The sequence below is a fragment of the Prunus mume genome, linkage group LG6 (genome assembly GCF_029339155.1).
Source record: "Prunus mume cultivar Tortuosa linkage group LG6, ASM2933915v1, whole genome shotgun sequence".
Classification (NCBI taxonomy): Eukaryota; Viridiplantae; Streptophyta; class Magnoliopsida; order Rosales; family Rosaceae; genus Prunus; species Prunus mume.
Window position 1 is genome coordinate 17,445,826 of NC_142703.1, and position 10,852 is coordinate 17,456,677.

The window sequence follows — 10,852 nt, forward strand, 5'->3', positions numbered from 1 at the left end:
TTTTGTTATTCAATAAAAAAATTAAAAAGAACCCTCCACTATGTGATATTTTAATCCTAGAAATATGAAACAGTGGAGACCAATCTCTCTATGTAATGTAATCTATAAAATTATCTCCAAAATTCTCACGAACCGTTTGAAAACTGTGTTTCCTCAGATTATTAGCCCTCACCAGTCGGCTTTGTTGCAGAAAGGCAGATCACGGACAACATCTTAGTAGTGCATGAGATCCTACATTCTCTTCAAAGGGGTAAGCGGTCCGATCCAAAGACCTTAGCTCTAAAGCTTGATATGGCGAAAGCTTTTGACCGCGTGGAATGGCCTTTCCTGATTGCAATGATGAAGAAGCTAGGCTTCCCTTACCAATTCTGCTCTCAGATTTTTCAATTTTAATTTTTTTAAATAAAAAAAAGTGAATTTACTATATTATCCTTATTTAATTAATAATTTTAATTTTTAATGTTTGAATTAACTAAAAGTATTTTTTGGTATTTTGAATGTTTCACCATTCTCTGCCTTTTGCTTTATATATATAGATAAATTAAAAACACAGAGTACAGCTGTGCGGCTATACATTTTATAAATAAAAAAAAAAAAAAAAGAAGACCCTCTATCTATTAGGCACCACGTGTCAAAAACAGTGTAGCCGCCCACCTATACTATTTAATAAAAAATAAATAAACAACAAAAAAGGACCCCCTAGATGCATTAGTTTGTACCTTATAAATATTAATTTGCTAGTTTCAACATATCCAAAGTATATATTAATCTTGCACCATATGATATTTTATTATAATTTTTATAACATAAGTTATTCTTATTCAATAATATGTAAGAATTATGTGTATAATATGGAAATGTTGTGCGTCTTATTAAAAATTTTGAAAAAATTACGTTTATAAAACATTAGAAATACATACGTACATGTACAATACGACCATTGTATGTTTGCCATCACGATTGGTGGGGCCTTCTTTATTTACACGGGAATTGGAGCATTGAGTTGAATCTTTTTCTATACAATGATGAATGATCCCTGAAACACAGGGCAAACCCCTAGAAGAAATGGAGCTTTTTTTTGGGTAAATACCATAGGTGGAGACAAGCCAACACGATGCTCAAGCATGGCACTTGTGGTTGTGGAGGTTGGAAAGCAGTAATAACAGCACCACAGGCTCTGCCTCCTCACTCTTCACTTGCCCATTACTTAATAACAGCACCTTGCAGTAGTTAAAAACTCGAACTTCATCAAATACAACATCTTTTCCTTTTCCACCAAGCTTCTCAGTACATAGTGCAAAAGATAACCCAACAAAAAATAAAAGAAGAAAAATGGAAAAAGATTGTGGATGAATCAATCTCACCTGCTGCAGACCATGATTAGCTTGAGGTGGTAATACAAGGTGACGAGAAATACAATCCAATCGCCTCCGTGCACTCTTCTCCATTGTCGTCGTCTTGTTTACATGTACAGCTCCTGAATCCTGCCCTCCGTAAGACTTCACGGAGACATATTTGTTCTTGGACTTTTGCTCTAATCAAAATCCTAACAGGTAGTTTTAGTTGAAGCCCATAAGGTTGATAATGGCCTTGACGAGATTGGGCTGACCTGTATTTATATGTATGGGACAAGTTTGCTGTTGTTCCAGTCTTGAGCGGGACAAATTTGATCACTACACCCAGGAGAGGTTACAATGAGGAGTTTAAAGTGAGGAGGCTATTTGAGGGGACCGATCCCACCATCAAAACATTTAAAATATTTAATGTTGATGCTCTTTTTCGGAGAGGGTAAACTTAGAGATAGGGGTTTGTCTTTAGCAAGACAAGGGCCTGGGCCTTCGGTAAAAGGCTAGCCTGCAGAAGACAAAAATAGAAGAAGCAGTCGTTAAGCTTCGGACACGGTGTGGTGCCGGCCGAAGGCTCTCCGATGCCTGAGTCAGCTAGGTGTAGTGACTATTGTAAAGTAACAGTAATAGTCGAGAGAGAAGTTACCCCTTTTTCTTGGTTACTGTTCCCCATTTATAAGGAAGTAAAAGTAGGAGGTTTGCACAAAGTTCCGATGTGGGACTTTGTGCAAGTTGCTGTGATGACGTCACGTGTCTCCTGTGTTGTAGGTTTGGCAGTTCGGAGCTTCGGCAGGTGGTTGTCCCCTCGGAAGAGCATCTCCCTTTGGCAGGGAGGAAGACATGTCTACCTTGGTGTTCAATCACGCTTGGTTAATTATGGTGTAAACATTTAAGTCCCATGATTTCTTCACATTTGTTAATGGTGAGATTGATCTCCTCAAATAGCATCCTCACTTTAAACTCCTTATTATAGCCTCTCCTCACTACACCCTAGCAGCATAGCATCTGAAAATTTTCCCAGCTTTTCAATTTTGACCCTTTCTTTGATGTTTCTGAAAACTTCACAAGTAGTATAAAAAAAATTTCAAAAATGTCAAAAATAAAATTGTCATTGTTGTCCTCATCTCATACGTCTTCGTCGTGTAAATTTTTTAGTGTGAATGGCAAGGCTCTTTATTCTTTGACAACATGTCTTAGGATCCGTTTGGAACTGCTATTTTAGGAAGCATTTCTGCTCATAATCACTTTTATTTTAAAAAAATTATAAGAAATCCAAGTACTTTCTAGAGAAACACCTGCTATGTGAAGTAAGTGTTATAACCTATAGATACTTTTAAATATTTCTATCAAATGTTATCAAAAACGTTTTTTATTGAAATAAAGGGGTTTTAGGCAATCCAAAATCACTCCTAAACATGATACTAGATATATAGTTAGTTAGGCCTTTATTAGAAGTATCATAAGAAATGAGCTTATCATAAATTTTGGAGGACCCAAATTTGAATCACACGTCCTCCAATACTTAAAAGAACAAAGAAAAATAAAAGAGCTCGTGAGTCATCTTTGAGAATATTGGCCCCAAGATTAGGATGAGGCAAAATCTGAAGTCATAATATTAGGCGCCGCACATGTGTTGTGAGAACAAGTAGAGTAATAGAGGCAAAATCTGAAGTCATAATATTGGTCGTTAACCCCTTTTTGAAATTGTCCAAATACACAATCCAAAAGGCCCTCCTCTCTTTCTTCTCCATTCGAGACAATAACAGTAGTAAACACTTATCAGTCAGTAGTTATCCACATTGACCACTATGAACATAAATTGCCTGCCCAGTGCTTATCCAACCGCCCACCTTAGTCTATCCTTCTTTTTTGGCCACCTTGTAAACAGTACATGCATGCATTTCCACTTGGTTCACTTCTTTATATTCTCACCCTTTTAAGAAATTTTTGTTCATAATTAAGAAAATTTGAGAAGATCTTCTTCATGCCTCTATTTAGGACGGTCTTCCACTTATCTTGATAAGTAAGTGGAGAGTTTTATTAGACACTCATCTTTCTTAATACAATTACTAATCATTTACTAAGAGCATCTCCAGTGGAGGGTTGTATAATGAAGTGTATGTTAAATATACACTATTTATAATCTGAATCACCTGCAATGGACAAGTGTAAATGATTGTAAATTTGCATAACAACTGTGAGATGCAAATTTAGATGTACAATTGCATCCTTTTTTACATCCCTTGCAAATGGGACCTACGTGAGAAAATATGATAAAAGATGAACAAAAGTGAGCAAAAAGGCTGAATATAAAGATACTTGCCTAAGACGCGTGGCTAGAGTAGTTGCTAGATAAAACTTCATACTTAATTTGTAGCCACATAAAATAAAATAATTCATTGTTGCTTATTACGCTTCTACAGTGAAACTCATAATTAATCAATTAATTAATAGGTAATATATATATATATATATATATTTTAGTAGCATGTTCTTCTAATAATTTTTCTGTAGATGAAATCATATTTTCTCCAAATTTAAATATTTTTAAGTTTATTTGTTTGAAAAAATAAAATATACTAACACACACAAAATTATTTATAAAGTTAACACAAAATAAAAATTTAACACAAAAAAGAAATAAGACCAAAAAAAAAAAAAACCAATTATACATCTTTAGATTTACATCTACCCCATTAGAGCAAGGATGGTCCTACGTCCACTTGGTCGACTTGATATTTTATAGTCCAATACTAATACTTAGCCATCAAAGCACACCTCCACACACCTCATCCCAGTGATCCCACCCATAAAAAATCGCTTTTTTTTTTTGGTTTAGTTAATTAATATTTATTACTCAACCTTTTTCAGAAAACACACATTCCTAGAGAACATCCTTTACATTTTCTGTCCAAATTTTTTTTTTTTTAAAACCTTTTCTAGTGTACATAAAACGCCAATTCATTTTTTCCTTATAAATTTTGGCTACTTCTTCTCATTTTTATTTTCCAAGTTGGCTTGGATGGATTAAAATGGTTCAGTTTTTTTTTTTTCTTCTTCTTTTGTAATGGACAATAAATGTTTTCAATTCTTTTCCTTTCATGGAGAAGTTTATCATGTAATTGCTAATTGACTGTAAAATTCATACTTCAATGAAATTCACTAGTTCCGTCAAGTGTTTTAGGTTTGTATGTAAGATAAATTTAGCCCACTCTATTTTCAAACCCTGAGTCCGTCCCTGATCATGAGATCGAAGATAGATAAACCTCGAAGCTTTTAGCTTATAACTTCTCACCCGCCAAATTATTTTGATTACATTCACTTAACAAAATACAAAAATCAAAGTAGCAAGCCACTAACACAACCCATAAAGTCCATCTATATTCAAGAGAAATACCATCTTTGATGAATATTGACATTTGAATTTTGAAATGATAAAGTGGGGTTCTTCTCTTTTTTGTTCTTTTTTTTCTTTTTCTTTCTTCTTTTTTTTTTTTTTTTTTTTTTTTGCAAACTTCAGTATGATGTTAGTGAAAACCATTAACATTTTTAGTTTGGGTAGCAATGTCGTGTTGTTGATGCTCTTTTTAGTTCCCCTCTCCTTCTTGGGAAAGGAGGAGGAAAAGAGAGAAGGTTGAGTTAACACCAATGCTCCGATTAGATCTTTGGCTCGTGAAAGGACTACTCAATTTTCGACAAAATTTAAAGTTGGATCAAGTTGAAAATGGCAGGAGAGCATGGGCTGAGTCATGGTGACCTGCTTCTTCTGGCCCAATTCTTAGTTTGCATAGGCGTGCCACTATTAGTGATGAGACTAGCCCAATAGACCTAGTATATGTGATGTAGAATGCTTTGTTCGATGGATTTGCGCTTTTTTGGACCTCTGATCAAGCCATTGTGCTCCAAGGGGATACTGGCTCAGATAAGTTCTTTTATATTCCTCAATTAAGAGGACTTCAATATTCTTTCAATTATGCATCTATAGCTTGGGAGGTACAAACGATACCTAGCCAAACAAAAAAACCATTGTGTCAATGTTCCATTGATTGGGTTCAAAAACCTAATCCAGGCCTAAGATAATCATAGATTAGGTTAAGACTTAGTTAATTCGGGCCTAAGTAAACCCTTATTTTCGGACTAAGAAAGCCTTATTCGGACCTAAAAACCTTTATTTTGGGCATGTCCAGCAATGAATAGTTATATTACTTTGAAAAGTAAATATTAAAAATATAAATTGCATGAAAGTAAATTACTAGAAAGTAAGGTGCGAGAAAGATAAATGGCAAGAATGTAAAGTGCGATTAAGGTAAATTTCATAGTAAGTAAAGTTCCAGAAACTGGAGATTTCTCTAGTCCAGGCATGATAACAAGTTAAGACAACAGCTAAAGATTTCTCCATCTAGCTGTTTCAAAGAAGAAGTTACATTAAAAAAGAGATTGGAGATTTCTCTATCCAATTGGTTATAAGTTTTAGTTGTTTAGAAGGAAGCTAGACTAATTGTTTAACAAAGATCATACCAAGAAGATGTCAAAGCTATAAAAGAAAAGCGCATTGTTAATTGGTTATTTGGGTAGCAGGTTGGCTGTTTGAAAAGCTTGAAATTTGTTCAAGTGTTTAAGAGACGTTGCATCTTATTTTGGAAAGAGAGTCCTCGAGTGTTGCTGTTGAGCCTCTCTATTTATAGGCAAAATATTCCAACGATGACGGTCGTGGGTGGAGGATAAAACTTGTGTTTGTGCCTAATAAATCACGGTCATAAACTGACCGTAGGGACCTCCTCTCGGCCCTAGCACCTACTCATGAACTGAAACGGTCAAGTTAGTTAGGCATTTCACCTTCCTAAAAACAAAAGAAAAGCTGCAAAGGCAGAATCCTCTCGGCCTCGCGACCGTGGTATTATGTGCCGAAGCCAAAGGTCGTAAAGGACATGGCCGAAGATACTGTGGTTAAATCGCCACGTGGCTTCAGGTTCCCACGCCCCATTTAATGAAGTAATGCCTCTGACTATCGTATCAAACCCACTAGCCGCAAGAAGCATTTAATGCACGAGGAAAGAAGGGAAGTAGTGAAGTCAGGATTTGGTGATGGAAATCAGAGTGGTTAGGCGCAAATATTCTCACAAGTAATCTTACAACTTGAGGTCAGATCACCAATCACCAGACCAGGGCATTAAATCGTTCCCGACCAAGGGGCAGAACCCATGATTAGGGCAGTGGCTGATATTTACCAGGATCTATGGGGGTCACACCACCATGCTTCACGATCCTAAATGCCGATTTGACTATCCACTTGCGCCGATCAGGCTCCACCACGCGGGTCTTTTCGGCCTCGATTGTCCCTCCAGGACTCCTCCTATAAATAAGAAGCTCAAGACTACATTCAAACGGTTCAAACACCAAACCAAAAGCCTCCCACAGAGCAAATTATATTTTCCTGTCATGCACTTTCAATACCTTTATTTGTTTTCCTATGAGTAATGGTAGATTGTAAGGAAAATCCATTCATCAATATATCATACGACCCTTAGTTTTCAAGGCGTCGGAGCACCATCTCTGTTATTATCTCATTCACCCCATATATCATACGACCGTCGCTCTCTAAGCAACGCGCGGACCACAGACCTAAAACCCGCCACCAACACCACCACTAAACGGCCTTTTAGCTCAAGCCGTGAACTTGACGGCCGAGATTAGTTCCTCTCTCGGCCACAATCATTTGATTAGGAGTCAAACTCAAAACAGGTGCATCATTTAACCATCTTCTACCCAAACCTCATCACCATCTCGGCGCCACGGTGAGCCGTCTTTGCACGCCAACCGCACCGCATCAAAAGAAGGACGTCACGTGTTAATGCACATCCCCTGCGGAGCACGGCCATGAGATTTGCCAACCAACACTTTTGGCACGCCCGTGGGATTCTTGTCAAAAACTCATGGTGGAAATTACGGCACAGGCAAAGCTCAAAAACAAAACAATCGAAATGACTTCCGAGGCTCCTGAGTCCACCTCACCAATCACTATCACCGAGACCGAACACGCGGTCGAATCTCAGCCAGCGTTTCAATAACGGATCGTGCGGCCGGAGTCCATGGGAGAGCAAGCGATAGTGGAGGATCGATGGCTAAGCGAGCCTACAGGATAGAGACATCCTTTATAGCCGCAATGGACAGATTCTCCTAAGACCTACGGGCGCTCTTTGAGAGAGGATGCGTAGCGTCGTTCGCGACTCCTCCCGAGCCGGACGAGAGAAGCCAAAGCGCGAGAGTTTGAGCCAGCGAGAGTCTGGCGCGCAAGTGTCGGGCTCGGCCAACATTCTCGATTGCCGACAAATGGTGAGGGCAATCCCGGTAACATGGGTGAATCCGAACCGACACGCCTACGAAAGCGTGCGGCTCATTCAATGCTTTGATCGTATCATTGGGGCAAAGTAGCCCCACGCATTATGCGGTCGACAACAGCCCAATTCACACCGTGGCCGTCGGACCCATCTGGCCCAAGCAACGCGACGGCCGTTGATGCGGTCGGAGCAATCCGATCGTTTCACTATTATAGGCGTCGTTATTTCCGTCGAGCTTCCACCCGGTGCGGTTCGGCCATTCCAGCGACAACACATCGCACCTGGTCAAACCTCGGCGCTTATCTAGTGCCGCCGGCTCGGTCGCAGCGGCGAACCCCCTTCAAATGGCCCGGCGAGATAAGGTCGTAGAGCGAGGCAACAAGTTCTGCGCGGTTCCAACCAGCAAAGTGCCCCCTCGGGGCTCAGATTGAGCGTCCGGTGAATAATCGAAGCGGCTGGCTCGGCGCCGGGAAGCGCCAAAGTATACCAAATCGTACCCACGAAATTGACGAACACCTTTTCCACAGGTGCGGTTGCCAAAATTCATTCTATTCTCCGGGGATGGGTAGACCTCCTCCATTGAACACATAGGCCACTTCATGGCCCGGTGCGGAAGAGGCCGGTTCGGGCCTTGAGGCTCCATTTATTCGTTCACTCTCTAACCGGCGCGGTGTTCTCATGGTTCATAAACCTTCCACCAAATTCGGTGAGGGATTGGTCTGACATGGAAAGGATATTCCACGAGCATTTATATCGGACCAGCCGAGAAATAGCGGTCGCCGGTGGCAGGATGAGCGGGCATCAGACGAATCACCTCGCGACTACCTGCGGCGGTTCAAAGCGTCACGAGGCGGTGTCGCATGAACCTACGGAGAGAATTTGTCAAGATGGCGAAGGATTAGGTCGAATCGAAAGAAATTCCAAGGGTTGGTCAGGACATGCGACTTGATCAACAAGGTGGACCGTCGCATCCTTGTTGAAAGAAGAGGTGAGAAGAGGGCTGGCTTCAAAGGGACTTACTATCGAATCACAGTGGTCTATGCGAAGCGAGCGGCCCCAGAGGCGAGCGGCGAAGTTGAGATAAGCTTAGCGAAGTTAGCATAGACAAACCATTCGTCTACAAAGGACTTGTCAAGGCCGACAATAATCGTACAAAGATTCCCGCCAAGTTCGCGACTCGAAGCGAAGGCCTACACTTTGATTTGACCAAGGCGAAGCTATCTTTGACCTCACATTGTAGAAAAGGTCAAATTGTCCTTGACCATAAAATTGAAGCCCGAATAGCTCAAAGGAAAGGCGTTTTGCAAATACCACAGTTCTTGGTCTCACAACACCAACAAGCTGCGTTGTTCTCTGAGCGTCATCCAGTTGATAGGCGAAAAGCTCAATTCCGAAAATGGCGGCCATGCAAGTCGACTCAAGCCATTCCTTCCACTGTCATCAACATGGTCAACGCTCAACTCCGGGCCAAATATAGGGAAGTTCGTCGGCGATAAAGGAAAGGCCGTTGGCGAACGAGCCGTCCGTGCTTGGTGCAAACGAGATTGGTCGGCTCGAGCGCGAGAGAACAAAAGAAAGGCTGCTGAGCTATCTCAACGGCTATGAAGAAATTCGATGGCGATCGACCGTCGGCCGGCAATCTGTTTTCGACCGACTAGGGCACGAAACCCTAATACCTCGGCGAGCCACAAAGATAAAGCCGCTCCTAGGCGGTGAAGATAATGCGACCTTGGGGCGGTCGAACCGACAAAAACCGGTGAGAAGGATGCAAAGACAAGTTCGGCATGCGAGGATCTGAGCGGGCGGTCGAGGATTAAAGCGCCAAAAGAAGATGGCGACCTCGGGCGAGCCACCATCCGTACCAATCATTCCCCTTACGGCAAAGGCGGATCAAGCCTCAAGGACATGGCGCCTAGGCGGAAGTTATCCGCGGAGTGGCGGCCGTTTGGTCGAGCCAAAGGTCGCGGCCACGGAAAAAGCAGATAAAGGTATCATCAGCGTCTACCACGGAAGAGACCCCCTTTTCCGCGGTTTGTCCTTTCTCATGGAATTCCATAAGGACCACTTGGCCACCGACCTATCTGACATGACCCACGAGCAGTGAAATCGTGGAGTTGACTCTCTAAAGCGCTAAGGCGGAGGCTCCTCATTACAGTGGATCCGACTCGGCCATTAAGGTCGTACCCGAGCAAACCAAGAGGCGGTGCAAGAGGATGCGGGTTCTGACCAATCATGGAAGGTTGGAGGACAAGACCCTTTTAGCATGGCGACTTAGAATATCTCCCCCAATATTTTCTGTGACTCGGCCGACCTCTCTTGGTCGGCGGCCAGAAGAAAAGGCTCGGGCAAGCCGTTTGGGCGACTACTTGCGGCCAGGACACGTTAGCTAAGGCTAGGCGAGCCCTCGAGGAGGAGGTCGAGGCCTCGGATCCCCCAAGATCAAAGCATCAGCGGACGATACCACAGGGTGCCAGGCCTATGGTCGAGGCCGGCGACCCTTTCTTTGGACACGAGGCGAAGGCGACTCCACGTTAGGAATCTCCGATGAGGAATCGAGGGGATTCTCGGGATGGTTGAGGAAAGAAAGGTGGTGGGCGGCTATGAGTCGAAGAGGAAGGCGGTGGGAAACCAGCAGAGCCAAATGAGTCGATGAACATGGTCTTTGTGCTACCGTCAGAGTTTTCAGCCCAAGAGGCGGACTAACGGCTTGGATAATAGCGTGGCGAGGTAAGCGATCAAAGCCAAAAACAAAGTAGAGTTGTTGGTCGTGGCTTTTAGCGAGGTAACACCGAGGCAGGCCAAACAAATCACGACACTTCAAGCCGTTGTACATCTTGGCTCATATAAAGGGTGTGCCCGTGTCCAAGGTCTTCGTTGACTATGAGGCGACGGTCAAGATCCTTCCCTATTCCCTTATGAAGAAGTGGATAAGTCAAAGGAGGACCTCATCCCCAGCGATATGGTCATGAGCAGCTTTGTCGGTGATAAATCTAAGACCATCGGGGTATTGCTATTGAAAATCACCATGGCCGACCAGACAAGAGTCGCGGCCTTCTACGTAGTCGAATCCAGTGTGGACTACAATATATTGCTCGGTCGTATTGGATCCATCAATCCGGATGCATACCGTCCTCCCTCTTCCAACTGTTGTTCTTTTGGGACGGCCAG